Source organism: Ixodes scapularis, unplaced genomic scaffold (genome assembly GCF_016920785.2).
Source record: "Ixodes scapularis isolate PalLabHiFi unplaced genomic scaffold, ASM1692078v2 PGA_scaffold0__279_contigs__length_252992795, whole genome shotgun sequence".
In the NCBI taxonomy this organism is placed as follows: Eukaryota; Metazoa; Arthropoda; class Arachnida; order Ixodida; family Ixodidae; genus Ixodes; species Ixodes scapularis.
The window spans coordinates 150886532-150908350 of record NW_024609835.1 but is presented as its reverse complement, the minus strand read 5'-3'; the positions used below and the strand labels follow the sequence as shown (position 1 = coordinate 150908350).

The window sequence follows — 21819 nt, the reverse complement described above, 5'->3', positions numbered from 1 at the left end:
TACTGCTCTTTTCAACACATATAGACCAAAAAGTGAGCGCTGAAATTTCGTTGTAGTATCCCTTTAAGGGCAACATTGCCTTTTGTGAACCTGTACGCGTGTGTAATTCCCGAATTGACTACAAATAAAGTATTAGTATCTTTTTGATTCAGGGAACATCATGCACTCCAACTTTCGCATTCTGTCGCTACCACGAGCGTCTCAGTGATATTCAGCTCTACGATGCATACACTCCAAGAAAAACTGGAGGAAAAAGGTAGCAACGGCGCGTCTTACTCCCTTCTACTGACGCGCCCCCAAGAGGACACGAGAAACAGGGAGAAACGAAACGTTTTTCTCCTTCTCGAGGCACGCGAGAGAAAGCTTTCGTCCTCCCGACTCATCCTCTTTCGGTTTCGTTTTTCGAGCACGTCGCGCATGTTGTTTTATAAATGTTGTTGAGTTGATTGAGCTTCAGCGGCAGCGAAGGCCGCCTGCAATTCCGTCTTCTAGCCCTAACGTGCAGAACATTTCGGTTGCATTGACGTTTTTATCACTTTTATCAAACGAGCAAACGAAGCCGCTAGAAACAGCGAAGTTCCAGAGCAGTGCCAGCAGCGTACACAAGGTAAGACGCCCGTCTCCGGAATGCGGGACCCACGCGTAGGGGTGTCGCGAACTTTTGTCGAACCGGATTTTTAGGTCGAACTTTCGGGGTTCGACTGGGTCGAATCGGTTCGACGAACCTTCGAACGTTTCTCCAGATTCGACCGGTCCGACTTTGTGGACAGTGTGGCCAGAGCTTAATACAAGCATGTTTAGGTTTGGAGAATTTTTTTTTATGCATAAGGTTATTTTATTTTATCAACAGTTGCAATTAAAGGAAGTTAATAACTTAATTTTTTGAACACTATTAACTGAAATGACGAATTAGCGCTGCCCTTCATTCATCCCTTAGCCATCACCATCCAATCTGAAGCCAACTGGCCAACCTGTCGCGCATGCGCACCTGAGTCGAACCTCAATAAAAGGTTCGTCGAAATTTCCACTAAAAGTTCGAAAAAGTCGAACCTGGTCGAACTCGAACCTCGTCCGGTTCGCGACACCCCTACCCACGTGGAACTATTTGTAGCGGAACCACACGGAACTGCGACAACGTTTTCGACGTTATGGAAATCGCAGTAACTGCGTCCAAGACAGGCAGGTTTTGCTGCGTGCTGCCTGGGTGCCTTCCGTGCATGAGTTCGGTTCTGTTTTCCGATGCCGAGCGCCAACCGGCGTTCAACGTGGTTCCGTATTTCTGCGTAACAGCAACACAGCAGCAACATCGTGATGGCATGCAGTGTTGTGGGTTGTGAACAGAAACCTGGAATTATCGCCGATGTGACCGTGTGCTCGCGTATCAGTAGTGTAACAACAAGATGAGATCGTAAACTGTCGGGCATTGATGCCGCTGGTCGGGCAGTGATCGGAGGGGGCGGGGTGTCGCAGGTTGACATTCCGCTTTACATTAAAAAGTTTAAGACCACTTGAGGGATTAGGCACGTGTAATCGATCGACTTGCGGATAGTCATGTTGGAACTCTGGTCTGAACAGTATACTCCCATCGTACAGTGGCCAATATGACTGTTAGTTGTCTCCTCGCCGAGGGCGATTGCGCTTTGGGGAAAGGACTGAACAGTACAAAATTATGACGGAAAGTGCGTATATTTACAGTGTGGAATTTTAGCATTAAAAAAGCATAGTAGGTAAAATCGAAAAAACTACCCTTTATTTCACTGTTTAAATATACTACTGTTCCTCGAGAAACTGCCCTTCAAGTGACGCGCTGGGATGAGCGCTAGGAGTTTTCGAGCTCGTCACGGCGTAGCTCCGTACACTTAACACCTGCCGCAAGTCGCGGATTTGACTGCATTGAGCTTGATCGAAAAGCGATTTCTCTGCCCGTGGAGCATCACTTCCAGCTGAGTGAATATCCGCTCTACAGAGATTAATTCAAGACGGCAATTGCAGCCAAATGGAAAAACAAACGCTACAGTAGAAATACAGGCTACGACGTGCCGTGCGGGGAAACAAACTAATGGCTTCGAACCGCATTGGAGCGGCTTGATTTATTGACTTTCAAATAATTACTGCATGATCGAGCGTTTACTTTTTATTAAGAGATTCTTCCCCTGGGCCATTCAAAATACTCTCAGAGGTATGACATTGCTGAAAAAAAAAATGAACATGCTGGGAATATTTTTTTATTGCTTAGGGAGTCACTGAGCAATTCCGTACGTTCAAAACGACCAGAATAAAAAATCGAAGCGCAGAGCTCGGGTGTAGTGTTCCTTCGGCAATGGCCAAGAAGGCTGCAGCTTTTAACTCTGTAAATAAAAACGTTTTTTAAATAAAAAAAAAGCTCGGGTGTAGTGTTTGGGTTAGTGTTCCGTTCTATTGATGTTTGTATGTGCCATGTATGTGTATGCGTTCAAGGTATGTTCACCTGATGCTTGTAGTATGCGTAATGTGTCTACAGAGCAGAGCAGAGGACGCAGACAGAGCAGAGGTCGCAGACGTTCCCGAAGATCCCGATGCGTAATGGTGGCCTGAGGAAATAAAAATATTTTTTGTAGAACATGAATTGGGCGGTATCTAGCGCCACCTAGGCTAGCTACTTGCAATTACTCTGCTTGACCCTGCCATCTGGTGGCAAGCCGTTCATATCGTTCTCGCGGCGAGAACCCTCTTTCACGCTACGTGATCAACAGCGGCTTCGAGTTTGTTCTTTTGAGAGCGGCTTTTGGTTTCGCGGATTGGTTGTTCATTCGACCGTGATGTGCGGTTGACGAAGGAATTGTGACTCGAGGAGCAGCAAAGGTAAAACGTAAAGCGCGCGAAGTAACTGGGTATCGGTTGTCTCCGTTTAACATCGCAGTGCTGACGACGAGAAGACTGAGTAACTACTTTTGAAACGGAAGTTTGTGTGCCTGCGGGGTGAATCTGGCTTCGGAAATAAACACAGCTCGCCGAAAGCTCGTGTTACGCTTTCATTTGCTGCTCTTCTCGTCCCGTACGAGAGACGTAGCGTCCTCGTTAAGCCTCACTGAGCTCGATTCGCTCGATTCAGGGCCGCCATAATGAGATGCAGGCGACGGAGGAACTAATTGCTCCCCTGCTTCAGGGACGAATGTTTCTCCCTTTCTAAAGGAACATAGGTTACAAGACCGTTCGTTCCCTTAGGGAGGACTATCAATACCCTTTTTTCTAAGAGTGTAGTTTATTTACGCGGGTAGAAAAACACGGTTCTCTCTTCTGCCAAGCGCCCTCAGTTCCGAACACGTATGTCACGCAGACTACTGCACAATGCGACGTTGATGAAACTCACTAAAATCACCAAATCACTCACCAGGACTCTGGCGCTTTTTCGAGGGTTCCTCAATCGGTCAAGCCGGCGACAGAAAGGAGAACCGTCGGTGGAGCTGGGGTGCTATGTTGCGCTTTTCGCACTCCCAGGAGACTTGGAAGAGGGAAGTGACGTCAACGACACAGCAAATGCAGATTGGATGTTGACAGAAGAAAACGAAATCAACACCCAATCTGCGTTTGCTGTGTCGTTGACGTCACTTCCCTCTCCCTAGTCTCCTGGGAGTGCAAAAAGCGCAACACAGCACCCCAGTACACTGATGGCGTCCACAACTGCGGTCGCCGCTGGCGAATGCATATGCCTCGAAGTTGTCCGCACAGAAACGAGGAATCTGGGGCAGGTCCTCGGTATTGTTTTCTTGCGCGGCGCAACGTAACCATTCGCTTCTTCGCGTCTTCGCGAGCCTTGCTTTGAGAACGGGATGAAATGGGAGCCTCGGGAAGGAAACTCGTTGCATATCGTTCTCGCGGCGAGACGAGCCTCGAGCAAGGCTGGCAAGGCTCGCAAGGCTGGCAAGGCGCTTCACACGAAGGAGCCGCATCGCCGCCTAGGCAAATCACTCCCGCGTAACAAGACGAGAAAAAAAACATAGATAACGTAATAAGGCAGACGAGCTGGTTAAAGTTAAACATTTCTGAAACCCAAGACGGAGGCTACAAGAAGAGGACAAACACAACGCGCCTTAGAGTCTTGTTTATGTCCCCTTCTTGTAGCCTCCGTCTTTGGTTTTAGAAATGTGAAAAAGCATACCTCGCCCGCGTTCAAACAATAAAGGCCCTGTCACACCAAGGCAACACGATGGCAACAGCAGCACAACACGTTGTCCAACAGTCGGGCAGCTTGTTGCTCGCTCCCCGTGTTGTCCGACAAACCTGTCACATCGGGGCAACAGCAGCACAACATGGACGACAACTAAAATGTTGCCTCGGTATGACAGCTTTCGGCAACAAAAACAGCAGCAACTTGTGTTGGGCAACGCGTGTTTCCCTGATCGCTGGCTGTGCGAATTTCGGGCCGGCAACACGGCAACATATATATATATATATCTCGAGGCAGAGAGACACGCGATATTACTTTATTATTTAAGTATGCGCGTTCGCAACTCCCAACTGTCTCAACCATATCAATATCGCTATTCGAACTTGCTTGCCGCACTGCCGCTCTTTGCTACGAAGTCTTTCTTCAAGATGCCCTCGCTGTCAAAGACCACGTCTTCCGAGGAATCGGAGATTATCGAACTGATTGAAGAAAGAAGATTCTTGTGGGACGTGAAGGGTAAATGCTATCATCGTCGCGACGTGAAGGAAAGATCCTTCAACGACATTGCTCAAGCGATGGCAACCAAGGTCACGGGTATGTTCAAAAGAAATAATCCCACGTGCATTCACCCTGTCACATCGCTCCCGTATTTTCACGTTTCGCGTTTCACGCGTACATTCAACGTAACGGTGCTTGCGATCGAGGTGATACGATATTGCATTCTACCGGGTGAAACAAGGAGACGGTAGGCTCTTTAAATCGACCGGAAAATTCGGTTTCCTAACCTATCGCGCTACGACTTTGTGCAGCGTTGCCCACAGATGGTGCATTTTTTTTTTTTGTAAAATTTGCAAAGAGCGAACTTACCTGAGAAAAAAGTAAAGAAAGAAAAAGGCTTAGCTCCTATGGAAACGCAGTGACGCCACCGGTCTGCAATCAACACGGCGCCGTTTTGCACTGTAGACAAGAGATGGCGCAACGAACGCCGCCAACGAACGAGCATACGGGCGCCGAGAGCCGGCCGAGGTATTCCTCTAAGGCTCTTTAGCAGACGATCTTTTCGACCCAAAACCGGCGCGCGTTCCGCAGGCGGCGACAGTCGCAGAAACAAAAAAGACAGGCGCGGTAACAGCAAGGAACTGCAGTTCCTTGTCTGCTAAATATGCCGGCTCTCGGCGTCGTCTGCTCGTTCGTTGGCGGCAGTTGGCGTCGCGACCGCTTGCGCCATCTCTTGTCTACCGTGCAAAACGGCGCTGTGTTGATTGCAGACCGGTGGCGTCGCTGCGTTTCCATAGGAGCTAAGCCTTTTTCTTTCTTTACTTTTTCCTCGGGTAAGTCCGCTCTTTGCAAATTTTACGAAAAAAATGCACCATGTGTGGGCAACGCTGCACAAAGTCGTAGCGCGATAGGTTAAGAAACCGAATTTTCCCGTCGATTTAAAGAGCCTACCGTCTCCTTGTTTCACCCGGTATTATTTCGAATATCGCACATCGTGTGCTTCCGTACTGGACCATGTGCGTGCGTGCGCGCCCGCAAGCGAAGAGGCGGTTTTGGTCGCCTCCCCGCCTACAAGCGCGTTGTTTTGTTACTTCTATCGTTTGTGGTGCCTTCTAGGCAGACTTCTCTATTTGCAAAACTCGCCTAATGACCTACTTATATCCCCTGCTACTTTGTAGTTTTTTTGTTTTTTTAACAAATTATTGTTTTTGCTAAAAAGAGCCGACAGCAGTATTCAACAGGTTACTCACATGTTGTTGATAATTCGAAGCGCATGCAGCTCATTTATCAACCATAAATGACAGGCTTGATTGTACTCATACATCTGTTTAATGTGTAATGGCTTTCGTTTTATGCAGTGGAGGCAATCAAGAGCCGCTTCTCAAACCTGCGCTCCCAATTCAACAGGGAACACAAAAAAGTGAAGTGCTCCAAAAAATCCGTGACAGGCACCGAGGATGTGTACGTCCTAAGATGGATTCACTACCGGGAGATGCTCTTCATGCAGAGTGCATACCCTCAGCACGGCACTGAGTCGAATGTGGCTCCCCCAGGTGTAAGCAATACTCAAGAGCAGCATTCAGTTACATGTTTATTTGTGCATAGAGAACCTCTTTGTTCAGGTACTTCCATGGTTGAGAATGATTCAAAATATTCTTACGGGCTAGTTGGTTATACATGCTAAATTACAAATAGCGCTAGGAAAAGGACAGACGAAGAAGTGGACAGGACAGGCGCTAACTCACAACTGACGGTTTTATATACAACGATAAAGAAGAAGGTGAAGGAATTGTCTGGTGTTGAAAAAGAAGAAATAATTCTACTTCTAGCCGGGGCGTTCTAAGAAGATTGTTAGACTAAAAAGACTAAAGCACAGTAGACCAAAAAGAAAATATTAAAAACTAAACAATGGTAATGATTTTTAACTATATACGACACTATTCTGAAGGCTTAGAAAATAACCTCTAGACCGTGGGGGACAAAATAGGAATAAAAAAATAAACTAAAATGAATAAAAAATAAATAAAAATGAATAGAAAATTAATAAGTGATCGTTCATAGGCCGCCGAGCAGTGCCTCGTACAGCCTATTTTCCTTTTTACATCCAACAGGCACCACAGCCAAAGCTATACCGGCGCGACAGCAAAGACCCACCAGGTACACCACCTCACGCGCTCGCGTGCAGACGTAATAGACCATATGCAAAAAGAAGCGCCATCTAGTGTATTCATGATCAATTATCATATTTCCCCCATATTGGGGGGTTCCCGTACCGATGGTTTCGCCCGTTCCACAATAGTCCCGGCAAAATGGAAGTCGTGAGCTAAAATATGATCACCCTATGCAAGTCCAGTACGAACACTTCACAGACGTCTTCAAGAAATACCGTTCATTGACCTGGATGGCCCAGTTCACTGCTTGAGTGACGACTGTTGCTACCTCATTGCTGAGAATTCCTTTTCCAGAATATTGCGGCCGTCTTTTTTTTTTCTTCTTTGAACCGAAACTAACCAACAACCGGCTGAGTGTACAAATAAACTGCCCTAATTTCATGAAAGCCGAGATTAACGTAGATGCGCCTCGTCCACAACTGGAAGATGCGATAAACCCCCCAATAAGGCGGCTCCTAATGGCATGATCATGATAGCTGGCAAGGATTTTGCATATGGCCTATTCCGAAGATTGTCATGTATAGTGGTACACGTACTGATCCTCTTTCTCAGTCAACGCCAAAGATGGTGCGGAGACGCATTTTTCTCCATTGGCTTGTATGGTCTGTGCTTCAAAGATTTCTCTGTTCCTCTTGTCTTTAAAACGTCTGATCACTTCTGTGTCTGAAAGCAAAGGTGTGCAGGAGCAATCTCGCACATGCATAGCTAAATGTCCAGAAGGTGTTGACTTCAAGGTCAGAGCATGTTCTCTCAGTCGTGTATTTATGCAGCGTCCAGTCTGTCCTATATACAGTTTCCCACATGTGAAAGAGATTTCATACACCACTCCACTGTTGCAGTTGACATACCGGTGCTTGTGGTTTATGTCGCAATCATGCTGTTGTTGCTTGACATTGTTGATTTTTGGGCACATTCGCTTTAACTTATCCGGTGCCGCTATTACGACTTGTACATAAAACGTGGATGCTATTTAGTGGCTCTAGCTCTGGCTGTGGTGCCTCCTGGATTTAAAAAGGAAAATAGGCTGTACGAGGCATTGATCGGCGGCCTTTGAACGATCACTTACTAATTTCCTCTCCATTTTTATTAATTTTTTACTCATTTTTATTCATTTTTTATTCTTATTTTGTCTCCCACAGTCTATAGGTTATTTTCTAAGCCTTCAGAATAGTATCGTATATAGTTCAAAATCATTACCTTTGTTTAATTTTTAATATTTTTGTTTTCGTCTACTGTGCTTTAGTATTTTTAGTCTAAACATCTTCTGAGAGCGCCCCGGCTAGAAATCGACTTATTTCTTCTTTTTTCAACACCAGACACTTCCTTCACCTTCTTCTTTACCGTTGTATATTAAACCGTCAGTTGTGAGTTAGCGCCTGTCCTGTCCACTTCTTCGACTGTCCTTGTCTTAGCGCTATTTGTAATTTAGTTGAGAATGATTGCTCGTCGTTTCAATGGTCACAAATGCAGAATTGAAGGCTTTACCGTATAAATATTAAAATCATACAAACCACATCTTCAAATCAGGCAGTGCTCACACACTACACACCCATTTTATGAAAAGTACAATGAGATAAAAGGCATGCTTCACTTCTTTGCTTGAAATAGCAGTGCTGGAGGAAGAAATACTTCACTAAAAAATTAAGCACTTTATTCAAACCACCAATAATATGTGCAAAGCGTCTACATACTACAGCAACTGTCAGAGGATGTAATTTCAGGTTTCTATTACTTGTCAGACCAAGCTCTGCACTAGAGAATTACGGGTTCTAATGTGCAACAGAAAAATTTGCAGCACAATTAGAATTTTCTTAATTAACATGTATGGGTGTAGAACGTAATGCACGTCAAGAGTTTCGCTAGGCACGTCATCAACCCCGACCAACGGACACCATGAATAGCATGCGGCGCTGGATTATAAGCACTTTTTAAAAGCCAAAAGTTGATTGCCATTATTTTTTTTCATTCTCTGTTATGTTTTCTTATCTAAAAAAAGCACTAAACAACAAATAGTTTTCAATGCATGTGAAGAAACTTACTAGGATCAAGAAAGTGCTCTGTGCATTCTGTACATTCATTTCCTACAAGCAAGAACGTTAATGTGATCGTTTTTCCACATTCACAGGTAGAATCAGAATCTCCACCAGAAGATGACGACAGCCCTTTGGGGGCACTTGGAGGGAAGTGAGCCTGTCGATCCCTCAAGTTTGGACCTGGAGGATAAGACCAGCAGCCAAGGGAGGAGTCAGGGGACCAGCCAAAGGACCAGCCAGGGTGACGCTAAAGGTAGCCCCCATGGAGCCTGCATTAAAGGGGCGAGCACCAGAGGGGGTGACCATCAAAGCCGGGCCCCCCAAAAAAGCAGGGCGTGGACTGCATGGCCGATAAAAAACTTCTGCTGGAAACAGCTGTGCAGACCTTAAATAAGAGCTGCGCAGCAGCAGCAGCCAGGGACGAGTGCGACGACTTTGACGTGTTGATCGCCCACGCACTCCGCCATGTGCCACAAGGCGCTCACAGGCAGATGGCGGGCTTGCTGGCATATGAGGCTGTTGTAAGGTACAACCTCAAACTCAACACTAGCCCAGAAATTGTACAGGTGGCACCTGAATAAATAAAGGTACAGTGGGCTGGTGCCTGTTCCTTGATACGAAAGTTGCTGCCATATTAGGCTTGTCTGTTGCCTCAAATTGGTTTGAAAAAGGCTTCTGCTTCCTTGCATATTGCTGTTTGCTTGTCCCACACAACGTCTTGTAGCTTTGGTCAGTACTAAATTGCCTACTAGATTTACAAGTTCAGTTGGGCTCAGAAATGGAAACCTCTTAATTCAGGCATTTCCCATCAGGCAGCACAACTCAACAATGTACAAATACAGACTACTAGGCCCATGGCCAGAGGATGCAAGCTGGGGCTAGAGTTGCATGGTGCTTGCAAATTATGTATTGCATGCACTGCTGCAGCTCAGATCTTACACTTTCTGCATAACATGCAGAAAGCAGATGCCATCTCTTAGCCACTGCATCAATTAGTCCACAGTTGTATCTTAGTCTCATTTTAAACTTGTATTTAACACGATAGCTCTCTTTATTACAAGTATTTTGCTGTGAGGCAGTGGTGATTTCGAGCTGATGGGACATTGCATGCTATAGGCCGTAGGTGAGCTCAGGTGCACAGGCAGTACAATTTCGGGGATTCTATGACAGGCAGCTCGACGATCAAGCCAGTTATTGACTAAATAATGTAAATACATGTAGATAAGTTTCGCCTCTACATATTGATGACCCGAACCAAGCCACACCAGACCTCACCCACTACGCTGCCGTGAATTCGCGGTCCCTCAGCGAGTGAAGCTTCACACCCATATTACGAGATTCCGAGATGACAGCGGCTCCTCCGGGAACCCGACGGTATTGCGGGCCACGACTATGAGCAAGAAGTTTCCCCGAGTTCTGGTGGTCAGCAACAACTGCGGCTCGCACTCGGATCGAAATGTGGGTCAGACGCTTTAAAGTCCCACAAATGATCACTACCGACAAATGACATCAATTTTAATCAACACTGTTAAAAACTAGTCACTGGATCTGGGAAAGTAGCGCCCATTGCTTTCCCGCCTGCTAGCCGCACATAAACAAATACCAACATACAGACGACAAAACCTCTCAAGGTGATTGGCTCATTGCTGTCGGTTGCCATAGTCATCGCCATTTTGGACCCTTTCAAAGCTTCGAAGGGGTCGTTAAACCAGTCGCACCAAGATCGCTATGGACCATCATCATTCTGAAAGCGTTCCTCGGCCAATACTAGCTTCTTTGGCACTGTGCATGCAATAAACTTATCGTTCATGCTTATTTCTTTAGATCTCTTACAATTATGTTGATCTTCTTGCGTGTTTCAAGATGGTAAAATTATTTTTAAATGACCCCAAGCACTGACGGGGCGTGCGATGCCGTACATCTCCGTACCGCCATCATACGGAACGGCATATAGTAGTTCGATAGGTCTACCCTTTAATTACAAGACGGATGCAGGTAAGCTGCTGATTTGCACCTATGTTCACAAACCCAGTCCTGAGAAAATTTCACATGGAATACCAAAAAGAAATGACAGTGAGCAATGACGTTGCCTGTGCATACTAGTATCCAACCTGTGAATACCCGTGCGCACGGGAATTTAGCCCCTTTACACAGGTTTTCACCACAAACACCCCCCCCCCCCCCCTTTCCTGAATACCCAGACCGGGTATAACAGGTGTCATCCAAGTGTCTTAATTATGGGCTCCTACAAATATCGTGTGCAACCCTCATAGAGTAGCAAAAACATGCAAACTGTTTTTAATTAGTACCTTCTTAGGCAACCATCCGCCACTGCCAGCTCACTGTCCCTCGTTGACAAAGTACCGTGTGTACAGCTCCCGCACTGCTTTGGCGTCGTCACTGCTCTTGCTTCCTCCTCTTCGAAACCGCCTCATGGCTCCAGCGGGAGTCACACCCTGTCTCCATGAGCCGTTTCTTACAGTTTCTGCAGGCCATCGAAATAGCATTCTTGAACCACACACGTTTATGATGAGTTTCACTACTGTAAGCATCTTCATCAAACTCAGTTACTAGCAGTCTTTCTTAACCCTTTCCATTCACCACATCTTTGAAAGCTTTGAGACAAACAGGTACATGAGAGAAGGGTTACTGCAGATTGCTCTTGCAGCAGACACATCCTACCAAAATAAACATAGGTGGTTAGAGACCAGCTAACAATCATCTCCTGTGTGCTATTATCTCGGCAGAACAACAACAGGACTGTGTTCCAAATCTCAATCAGCTCGGCTGTCTGGTATGTCAGCGGGTAACGCTACCGACAATAAAAGTAAAATACAACTTGATTATGAAATCTTTGGATCAATTACTGGATTCAATTCCCTCTCAATTAGCTTCGCATTTCGCAGAAAGCTAATATAGCAGACGAGCCCAGTTCTCACTCTTTTCTGTCCTTTCTAAATTTCTTCTGCCTCACCTTGACTCTGTTATGATCTATCAAGCCTCTATGGTTGCCGATCGGCACTCAGAAATAAGAACGCATCTTATTACTACTATGAAATACCGGGCAAGCAGCCACTTTCGTACAAGCGCCCGTCCCCCCCCAGTAGTAACATTTCCTAAACTTCAGAATTCTGCAAATTATATGTCAAGCACCCAACCCTCCGAAGCGCCGGCACCAGCAGAAATATTCAACCCCTCCGCAGCAGCTATGAGGCTGCATTTAGGATATAACATTGGCTCAAAACATACTCACCAGACAGGGTATTCTCAGCATCCAGGCTGTCCGGTGGGGTGTAGAGCTGCCGTGTGGTCCTCCTGGCTCGCAGAAAGTTGTGAAGAGCCAGAGTGGCCAGAACAATGTGGATGGCTCGGTTTGGATTGTGGCGTAGAGGAGATCTGAACACTTGCCAGCGATTGGCAAGCACGCCAAAGGCCTTCTCTGATGTGCGTCGTGCACGTGACAGCCTGAAAGAAATTATGAGGTTATTATTTAGGGTTCTGCGAATACTAAAATCTTTCGAATATCAAAGCGAATAATGCCATATTCGGTTCACACTTTGAATAGAATATGATTATTCGGCAACTTCAAATGTTTTCGAACTATTTCAAAGTTAAAAATAAATACGCGAGCCCCGAAAAAAAATTACATGCTCCACCGCAATGCACTAGCATAAGGTGGTGAAGCTTGACATATTCGCGAGCTCGCCGGTGCAAACCATTAAAGCTTGACACGCCCCTGCGCAGCAGAAGTCTTATGGCATGGAGGCACGTGATAATCGTAAGTTAAGTTTTCACAAAAAACTAGCTTTTTAGTATCATGGCGGTGGCGAGTTTCTCTAAATAAGCTGATAATATTCGAATACTGCTACAGTTTTGCATGGGCTTTTAGCTCACATGTAACTGATTCTTATTCTTGCAACTGTGCCCCTATGGTTCCAAAATCTCAGTGAATTTAAGAGCAACAAGTCTACATTTTACCCGTGCCCATTGTTTTTTTGACGGCCTAGAAAAGCACATTGAGGAAGTCTTCGGTAGCCAACCCTTCTTTCAGTGTATATCATTCAAGTTCTATATCTGTATCTGCTATTTTGTCCGGTTCCTTAGTGTTGATTACAATTGATCATTTCTATGGAAATTATGCACTTTGCTTCGAAATTATTCGATTTTGATTTAAAATTATTCATACAAATTTACTATTCGCTTCGTATCCGCTTTGAAGTAAAAAATCACTTCGCACATGCCTATTATTATTGAGCCACGTAGTGTGTTGGAGTCCTCCCTTTTATTTATGAGATTACTTATGGAGCTTGCCCAAAATGTATAGTTTAGAAACTTGATAATGCCATTCAGGCATCTGCAGGAATAGTGCAGGGTTGCGCTTACATTAAATACGATGTCATATGCACGATACTTCTTGTTCATGCATGTCACTTCATGACTTGATGCAATCAGTTCCTCGAACATATCATGCATCTTTGTATGTTGTTGTCTGACCCTGTACAAGCCTTCGTCAACCAATGAATCTGCACACTTCGTTTGTTTGCTTATACTTGCAGACACTGAATGCTTCTAGAGCAATTCGAGTAAAGCTTTAATTAAAGGTCCTCCGACACGCCCAAAAAAAATTTTTTTTTCATGTTTGGCGTTGAAATGGCATGTCAGGACATTACAAAAAAATTGTTCCATTATAGAGGTGCGTAGTTTTTTTTTATAAAAAATACAAATACGAGGCCCAATTCAAAGTTCCCGCCAGTGCACTGTGACGAAACAGTGTACCGCAAGGTGTCGGGGCGGTCAGAAGGGAGGCATCGCCGGAAGTCACGTGAGTTGTATCCCTCCTCATGCTTACAGCGAGCGCGTGTAATATTTTTTAAATATTTTTGTTATTCTCCGCACCTCCACGAGCGATATCCAAACAGACGAGGTTCCTTTTATCTGCTTTTCATCGCTTAATGTTGCTGTAAAAGTAGAAGAAGAGGAGTCAGTGAATTGACGTGATCAACTAAAGTGCCTAGAAGGTGCTGTGTGAGAGACTGTCCCGGTATTTCAGCAACTGAAGAAGAGATCACACTGCATCCATTTCCGAGAGACGGTAGGCATCTTCAGCCTGGAGAGTATACGATGATTCGACGGCCTCGGTGTCCGAAGCTTCAGCAATGCAATGGACCTTTTGGCGAATATGTGCTGCCACCTATGGGAGGAACCTGAGGCGCACTGGGTCGGAGAGTATTTGTAGGGAAAACAACGTCCACGTTAGGCTTCTTGTGTGCTACCGGTTTGTTTTCTTTTTGCTGCTCTTAGTTTTCATTCGCTGCTCGCATTTATACATCGGCCAAACTAGCCGATGTATAAATGATAGAGCAAGGGAGCACGCAGCCTCGGTGAGAAGCACATCAGCAGGACATTTGTCAGCTCATTGCCGGACCTGTGGATGCGATGCCGAGCTCACCAGCATAACCGTCCTTCATAGGAACAAGAACTCCTTCGCGCGTGAAGTGCTGGAGGCCTTGGCCATCGAAGAAAAATGAGAAGATTGCAGTCTGCCGCACCCCTTTGAATACTAGGCTAAAAGGTTTTTATAAGTGTTTATTCTGCCGTTAGACGAAGAAAACGAAAGAAAAAAAGGGCCTAGGCCGGAAAAAAGACAAAGTAAAATTCAGTTGATAGTCAGCGTTGTCTTTGTCCAGTTCTTTCCGTCGTGTCCTTGTTTTATTCGTGTTCAGCTGACCTGACTGCCAACAAAAGGCTCTCACCTTGGGTTGATGATCTGGAGGACCAGCGTTGAAAGCGGCCGAGGGCTGACGGCTGTGGATGCGAGTAGCTAAACAGTGTAGGGACATAGTCCGGGTGTGCCTTGTCTAACGCCGGCTGTGATCATCGCCGCACTTCGCAAAGCTTTATCGCTTGCAAAAATTACAAGTCAACTTACCTGTAATAAAATGGGCGCTACATAGTCTGGACAGCTGACTCGGCTTCCAGTTCTTCGAGGGGTCGGACTTGTCAACTCTCCTGACGGCGCGAACCCAGGCTGCCCGCTTAACGGAATGAAGCTTAGCACACAGGAAGCGAAAAAAGCTAGTTCCAAAACCCGGGCGATAATAGTTCCGACAGCCGAAGGATACACAGTTCACCGGCATGATTGCGGTGCACGTCGTAATCTAGAACGCGCGTCGTCAGTACGATGACTCGTGTTCACCTTGTTCGCAACATCAAAACTTGAGTCTCGATGGTCTCCAAGGCGCGCAAAGGCGAGAAAAGCAAGATGGCGGATTGTTTATAACTAAATACTCTCGAACCGAGCGCATCAAATACTCCGCGCATGCGCACCGCGTATTTCTACAAAGGGTCCATTGGACCTGTCGTACGCAAGCAATCCTAATTTCTGCCAGCGTTCCAAAAAGTTTTTTTCAAAACTTGTTAGCTTTTTTTGTGCCCAGTATAGCTCTGTATCATCGGACTGACGGCCCGCACTCGTACACTCGCAACGCTTTCATCATTGACCTCCATCACGTCGATCCACTGACTCTTCGTCCTCAACTTTTACAGCACGCGAACTAACCAACGGTGCAGCGATAAAGAGCTAGTGGAACTGAAACTTCGTTTTCTACAATCGCTCGTACAAAGAGCAGAAAATTTAAAAAAAAGTCGTAGGCACGGTCGCGGAGAGCACGGGAAGTGAAACTCACGTGACTTCCTGCGAAGCCACTTTTAGTGACGTATGTCGATGCCTCCCTTCTGACCGCTCCGACACCTTGCGGTACACTGTTACGTCACAGTGCACTGGCGGGAACTTTGAATCGGGCCTCCTATTTCTATTTTTTATTAAAAAAAAACTACGCACCTCTTTAGTGAAACAATTTCTTTGTAATGTCCTGACATGCCATTTCAACGCCTAGCATGAAAACAAAATTTTTTTGGCGTGTCAGAGGCCCTTTAAGTGCATGCACAACTGTGAGCTTAACAATACTTAGGCCTGACAGTAACACAAATACTACACAAAGGAACAAATATATTGGATATAATGCAAGACTATTCAGGACTTGATTGTAGCTTCATACTCCAGAGGCATACATAGTGTGAGCCTAGGCCTCATTTTGGTGATGGGTTCAACATAACTATTGTACTTACCTATAGTTGAAGAGCCGCTTGTCTGTAATCAAATCAGACACGGGGTAGGTAGGGTTTGAGGCCAAAGCCTCCTCCCCTACGATGACGTATGGCGCCACCTCTCTCGACCGCGGAAGCAGGTCTGCCTGAGGAAGCCTGGGTGGCTGACTCTCCAGCGCCTCCTTGAGTATGCAGGCACCCCAGATGCCACTGTCATTTATTCGGCCGTTGCGGCCAATATCCACAAAAATTAAGTTCAGCTCCGCATCTACCAATGCCATTAGCACGATGCTAAAAAAGCCTTTGTAGTTGCGTAAATGTGCGCCAGATTGATGAGGTGGCACAAGGGCGATGTGCTTTCCATCCAAAGCCCCCACGCAGTGAGGGAAGTGCCAGAGGTCCTGGTACCCCTGTGCGACAGCCTTCCACGCAGCAGGGCTGCTGGGTACCTGCAATAATAGGTAATTTGTGCTCACGTTTATTACAGCTGCTCGTGTGTTGCACCAGCCTGGGCGTAAAGGCCTGCTTGCAAATTCGTACTCTAGTGCCATGCGTTTATTACAAAAAAGCAGATGCAGAATGCTTTTCAGACAGGTAAAAGCACTGAAAATAGACAAGGACAGATGAAGGAAACAACAGAAAGCACACTCTCAACTAAAGTTTACTTGTAAAAAAACATGAATGTATACACCAGGGGTAGGCAACCAGCGGCTTGCAATGCAGTTTTATGCAGCGTGCAACTCAAAATCAACCACCAGAAAAAAAAAGGAAAACAGTACAGTTTCATGTTTTCAATTGAAAGAGGCGAGCCACTACAGGAGCTTCATTCTCATTGAGTGTAGCATTCTATTATTGTATGATTAAAAGGGAAACCGAGGAAGTCACAAAAGAAGTATTTCTCACCTCGAGTATAGTTTGAATATAGCTCCTCCCCCTCAGATTTCAGCTCAACTATTGCGAGTACCACTGGTTATATATGTTCCCTGGTCGTCAAACTGGTGGTGACTTTGGACTAAGGCTTGCTTTATACACGAACTCAACTCTGTTACGTCACGCCGTGGCGGTGCACCACCACCGCGGCGTGGGCGCACTTCCGGTCTGGGGCGGTGGGCAGAAGTCACCTTAGAGACATACATTCCTGTTTTCTTTTGGAAGAAACCAGACAAAAATTCTTCCTTCTCGTCAGAACGTCGTGACAAGGGCTGTATCAAAAGAGTGTGGAAAGGTTTGAAGATCAGTTTTCATGCATTTCTGCCTCCCCCGTTCGTCCAAGAACGTGGATAGTAGCCGTGAAAAGGGCAACCCCGACGCTGTCGAACTACGATTGCTTGTGGGAGGAACAGTTTGGGTTAAATACACAGATACATATGGTCGCCAGATGTATTTGTTTTGTTCCAACATGAACGACGGAAAACCGCCAAATTGTCCGGACCACCCGCGGGTTCAGTGCGTCTTCAAATTCAAATGGTCGCCTGATCGTTCGAACTGCCGTTTGCTCTTTCAAACTTGTCTGCTTTTTGTCGTCTGCTCGTTCAAACAAAAGTGGCCCGTAAACCGAACTTTGACCCGGTGATTGCGATAAAAAGTAATCGCAGGCTTCAAAAGACTTTTAAGTAGGCTCGGTGAAAACAGTAGATACAAAATGTTCATCATTGGTACCAGTGGCCATCACCGACTTGTTACGCCTGATTCACTCTGTCTGTTCCCGCTTCCGATTTTCGTTATCGATGTCGATCATCGCCGCTACCATCTACACTTTTGCAGCAATAGTGACGTCGCGACCGAAAATAGCTAGAAGAATCTCATCATGGTTTTAGCGTCCATTCTGCGGCGTTCACGTGAATGAATCGCCGCACATCAAATTATTTACGAAAAGTTTAGCGGCGTAACAAGCCTTGATAATTTCGCTCAGGCGACTAAAGTGGTAAAACATTGTCATGAGGACGTAGTATCGCTAATTCCAATTCGAAAAAGATTATGCAGACTCACAGAGACGCCGACAACGTAACATTCCAATGGTCTGTTGACGCGGGATGCGGTGCTTCAAACTGTAGCCTGCTCTTTCAAACTTGTCTGCTTTTTGTCGTCTGCTCGTTCAATCGACAGCGGCCCGTAAACCAAACGTTGACCCGATAATACACCCTTTGCAAGATGTACAGCTCACGACGGCAGGGAATTTCGGGAACCCTCGGTACAGATCACGCGCTTCCTCGCTGCGCCTCCGCGACTGCGCGCGCCTCCCGGCAGCTACCGCCAGCAGCCGTTGCAGCCATCAGCCAAGTTGCACGTCGTTGGCAGCGTACCGTATCTGTGGCAGCATAAACGAACCGCGACAGGTGAACTTATTTGAATACATTATTCGTCGTAACTTACCTTTACGTATTGAAGTCTCACCAAGTCTACTTATCTTGCACCGCTATTGTGGCAGTTTTCGACCAGGTTCTACAAAGCTTTGGTGCAGCAGACGACAGAGCCGGTACAAAAAAGAGGGATGAGAAAAAAGTTGTTGCCGTGGTAACCTGCGCCTGCTTCCGTATGCCACGTGGTCACGTGGTAGCGAGAGGATGGGCGTACCGAGGACTTCCATTATTCGTCAGGCGGCGCGCGCGGGCTTTTGGGATTTTTGCAAAGGGTCTATTGCGATAAGAGGTAAGTGCAGGTCTCGAAACACCTTTACGTTTGAAGGTTGGTTGGGTTAAGTAGGCTCAGTGTAAACAGTAGATACAAGGATATGTTGATCATTGTTAACAGTGGCCATCACTGACTTGTAATGCCCTATTCTACTTGCGATTTTCAGTATCGACGTCCACCATCTCAGCTACGGTCCATGCTTTTGCAGCCCGAGTGACTTTGCAATTGAGAATAGCGAGCAGAATCTCATCGTGGGGGTCAGGCTTTAGCGCCCATTCTGCCGCGTGCACGTGAAATGAATCACCGCACGTCACATTCACGCAAAGTTTTGCAGGCTATCGAGCTTCGTTAATTATGCCGAAGCCTCTCAAGTAGTCAGACATTGTTAGGAGGACGTAGAATCATTAATTCCAATGCGAAAAAGAGCACAAGGGCTCACACCGACGCCGACATCACCACATTTCAATGGTTTGTGTAAGGGCGACGGCAAGCTTCTTGCCCACCCTCCATCGCGCATGCGCAGCGCTTCTGTTTGTTTGTAAACAGGAGTTGCTCTATAGGACAGCATTTAGTGCAGTGCAGGTGCTCAAGTCCACATTGCATTGGATGCAAAGTGGGCATGTACAAATTAGCACACCATGGCTCGATATTAGCATGCGCATGTGAGTGTTCAGCTGAGCTTAACCATATTTCCCTACATATCAATCTTTGAATGCTTCACATGAAGATAAATAAAATTCGCACCCTAAAAATATCTACAGTACTAAAAAATGATAAAATTGAATTTTGAATAAAATCACCTTTAGATAAAAGTGTCGAGCATGATCTGTTAAAGTTTTGCATACCTTCAGGAAGTCGTCCTTCAGGGCGCTGTAAATTTCCGGGAGACCTCTGCCACAATCGTCGAGACGGTGTTATGCGCCCTGCGAAATTGGAATTGTAGCGACATCTGGCTGTCCTCTGAAAATAGATAGAAGATATAATGAACAGATTAATTATATACGTCTATAAATGTGACGGCCTTCATTTACGTGGGCTGCAAACAAACTGGAAGCTGCTCAGGTGAAAACAACGACCTTCGCACTAACCAGGGTACAGGAGGATTCCCCTGTATGTCGGCTTTGAAAGTGTGTATTTCAAACCTATCAAACGTTTGCATCTTCAGAAGAGCCTTTACCAGGCACGTAGCCAGGATTTTGTTTTTGGGGGAGGGGGGGGAGGGGGGGGCCTTCCCATGACACACTGCTGTATGAGGGGGAGGGGGAGAGGAGGTCCCAGCAAAATGAAAGATTTGGGGGGGGGGGGGAGGGGGGGGCCTGGGCCCCATGGGCCGCCCCCCCCCCCCCCCCCCCGGCTACGTGCCTGGCCGTAGCCATGTAGATGTGGGCAAACGTTCAATAAAGTCTATCGTATAGTTCATGTTCCACCGGCCACATTTTGCGACTATGCTTCATTTCACCCCATGACATGCTAGAAGCCGAAGCTATGGGCCACCAGAACAAATCCTGAGCCAGTTAAAAACCATGTGGTGTATTGGTCGGATGTGCGTATCTCAGCAATATGCCACGTGGAATTTAATTGGCCCATAAGCGGTCCTGGCGACCCGTAGCTTTGGCTATTAGTACATCATAGGGCAAGATGAAGTATAGCTCCTAATTGTTGGACTACACCTCTCAAAAATAAAGAAAGGCGGCTATAGACAATTTATTAAATACACTCAGCGATGAAGTAGGCCAGATAAACTTACACCACTTCAAACAACAGTTTTCATTCTACAGCTTCACAAGACATGCAAACATTTGTTGCCACGCTTTTAGCGCGAGCCGCTGTTCCTTCGCGCTTCGCCATTTCATCAGCTTCGAGAAGTATGGACAGTCAAGGAAAGAACACATGCTGGAGATGGAGCGTCCAAGACACACGTCCCGCGCATCGTGTCTTAATGTCAGCGACGCTACAAGCCCGGGGATTTCGTCCTGAACGACGGTCGCACTGCAGGAATGCACATGATGACGTGTAAAAGGTAAATCTGGGGCTTTACATGTCAAACCAACGACGGGAATCTACCACGCCCCAGAGAGCGACTGAGGATTAATCGGGACCACGTGGGGATCTTTCTGACGTGCAACCGAAGTCTCGATTACATGGCGCCTTCTCCGCAAAAAGCCTCGATCGTATCGCGGGCAGCTCGCCCGAGGTTCTAAGCTGCCAGCTGGGGATCGGTAATGCTAATTCGCACACTCGGCATTCACGACCAGAGAGCGAAGCTCCCTTTTGTGCTTCTGTTACGCTCGCATGTAAAGTGTGGCACACTGTGGAGGCGATGTAGCAACTGAACAGAGGTATATGAACGGCCAAAACTTACCCGTGGCAAGGTACCGCAACGCGACAGACAGTCGAAAATTTGTGTCCTCCTTTTCAATCAAAGGTCGCACCCTTGAGAGCAGGTCTTAAAAGGATACGCTGTCCATCCGGATCCATCGTCGGTATGCTTCCGAATCTTCTAAAGCTAACTCTCGCATGACTTTCTCGTAAGCACCTTGCTAGCGTACCCTTTGCAGCCATTTACTTGTCCATTTCGAACGTGCCTTCTTGCGCACCGGCGCCTCATCGTCAAAGTCAATGGCACAGAGAAGCGCCACAGCAGTGAACGCAGCGGTTGCTGTCGCCTGCGCTCGCTGATAAGCCATCGCTCAATGACCGAGCAGCCGGCGGTACGAACGGGCACTCGAGAGCAACGTAAATAACGATGGCGGAGCCGGCGGAGCCTGGAGTGACGAACACGACGAGATGAAGCGTGACCGGCGCGACGGCGTCCAAGGCGTCAAGTGACCAGTGCGAGATAGTTGGCAGGAGAGGAGGCAGCCTCGCAACATGCTTTCTCGGTGTGACAAGTTGTTGCCCGACTGTCGGAACACAAGTCGCCGAACGTCGTTTCCGGGCGACGGCAACATGTTGCCCGGCTGTTGTTGTTGCCGCGATGTGACATGGTCGCCGGCAACACAACTTTCTCGTATTGCCGGATAGAGTTGTCCAACTGTTGCCTCAGAGTGACAGGGCCTTAGCTGCTATACTACAGAAGAGTGGTTGTTTGGTCCAGTTGGTTTGACATCTATGCAATCTTGTGCGCAGCAAGGATGAGGACATAAGGGACAACAAGACACAACGAGGCGCAATTCTCTCAACTACTTTTTATTGAATATGTGTTCCGACATATGTAGTCTGAGCCATCGTC

The 21819-nt window shown here is 46.6% G+C and overlaps 2 pseudogenes; one reads left to right on the top strand and one right to left on the bottom strand.

Moving 5' to 3' along the window:
* Window positions 1-4575: 4575 nt before the first annotated feature.
* Window positions 4576-9430, top strand: LOC115330228 (annotated as a pseudogene).
* A 1732-nt stretch (window positions 9431-11162) lies between these two features.
* LOC115330226 lies at window positions 11163-16507 on the bottom strand (annotated as a pseudogene).
* Window positions 16508-21819: the final 5312 nt, after the last annotated feature.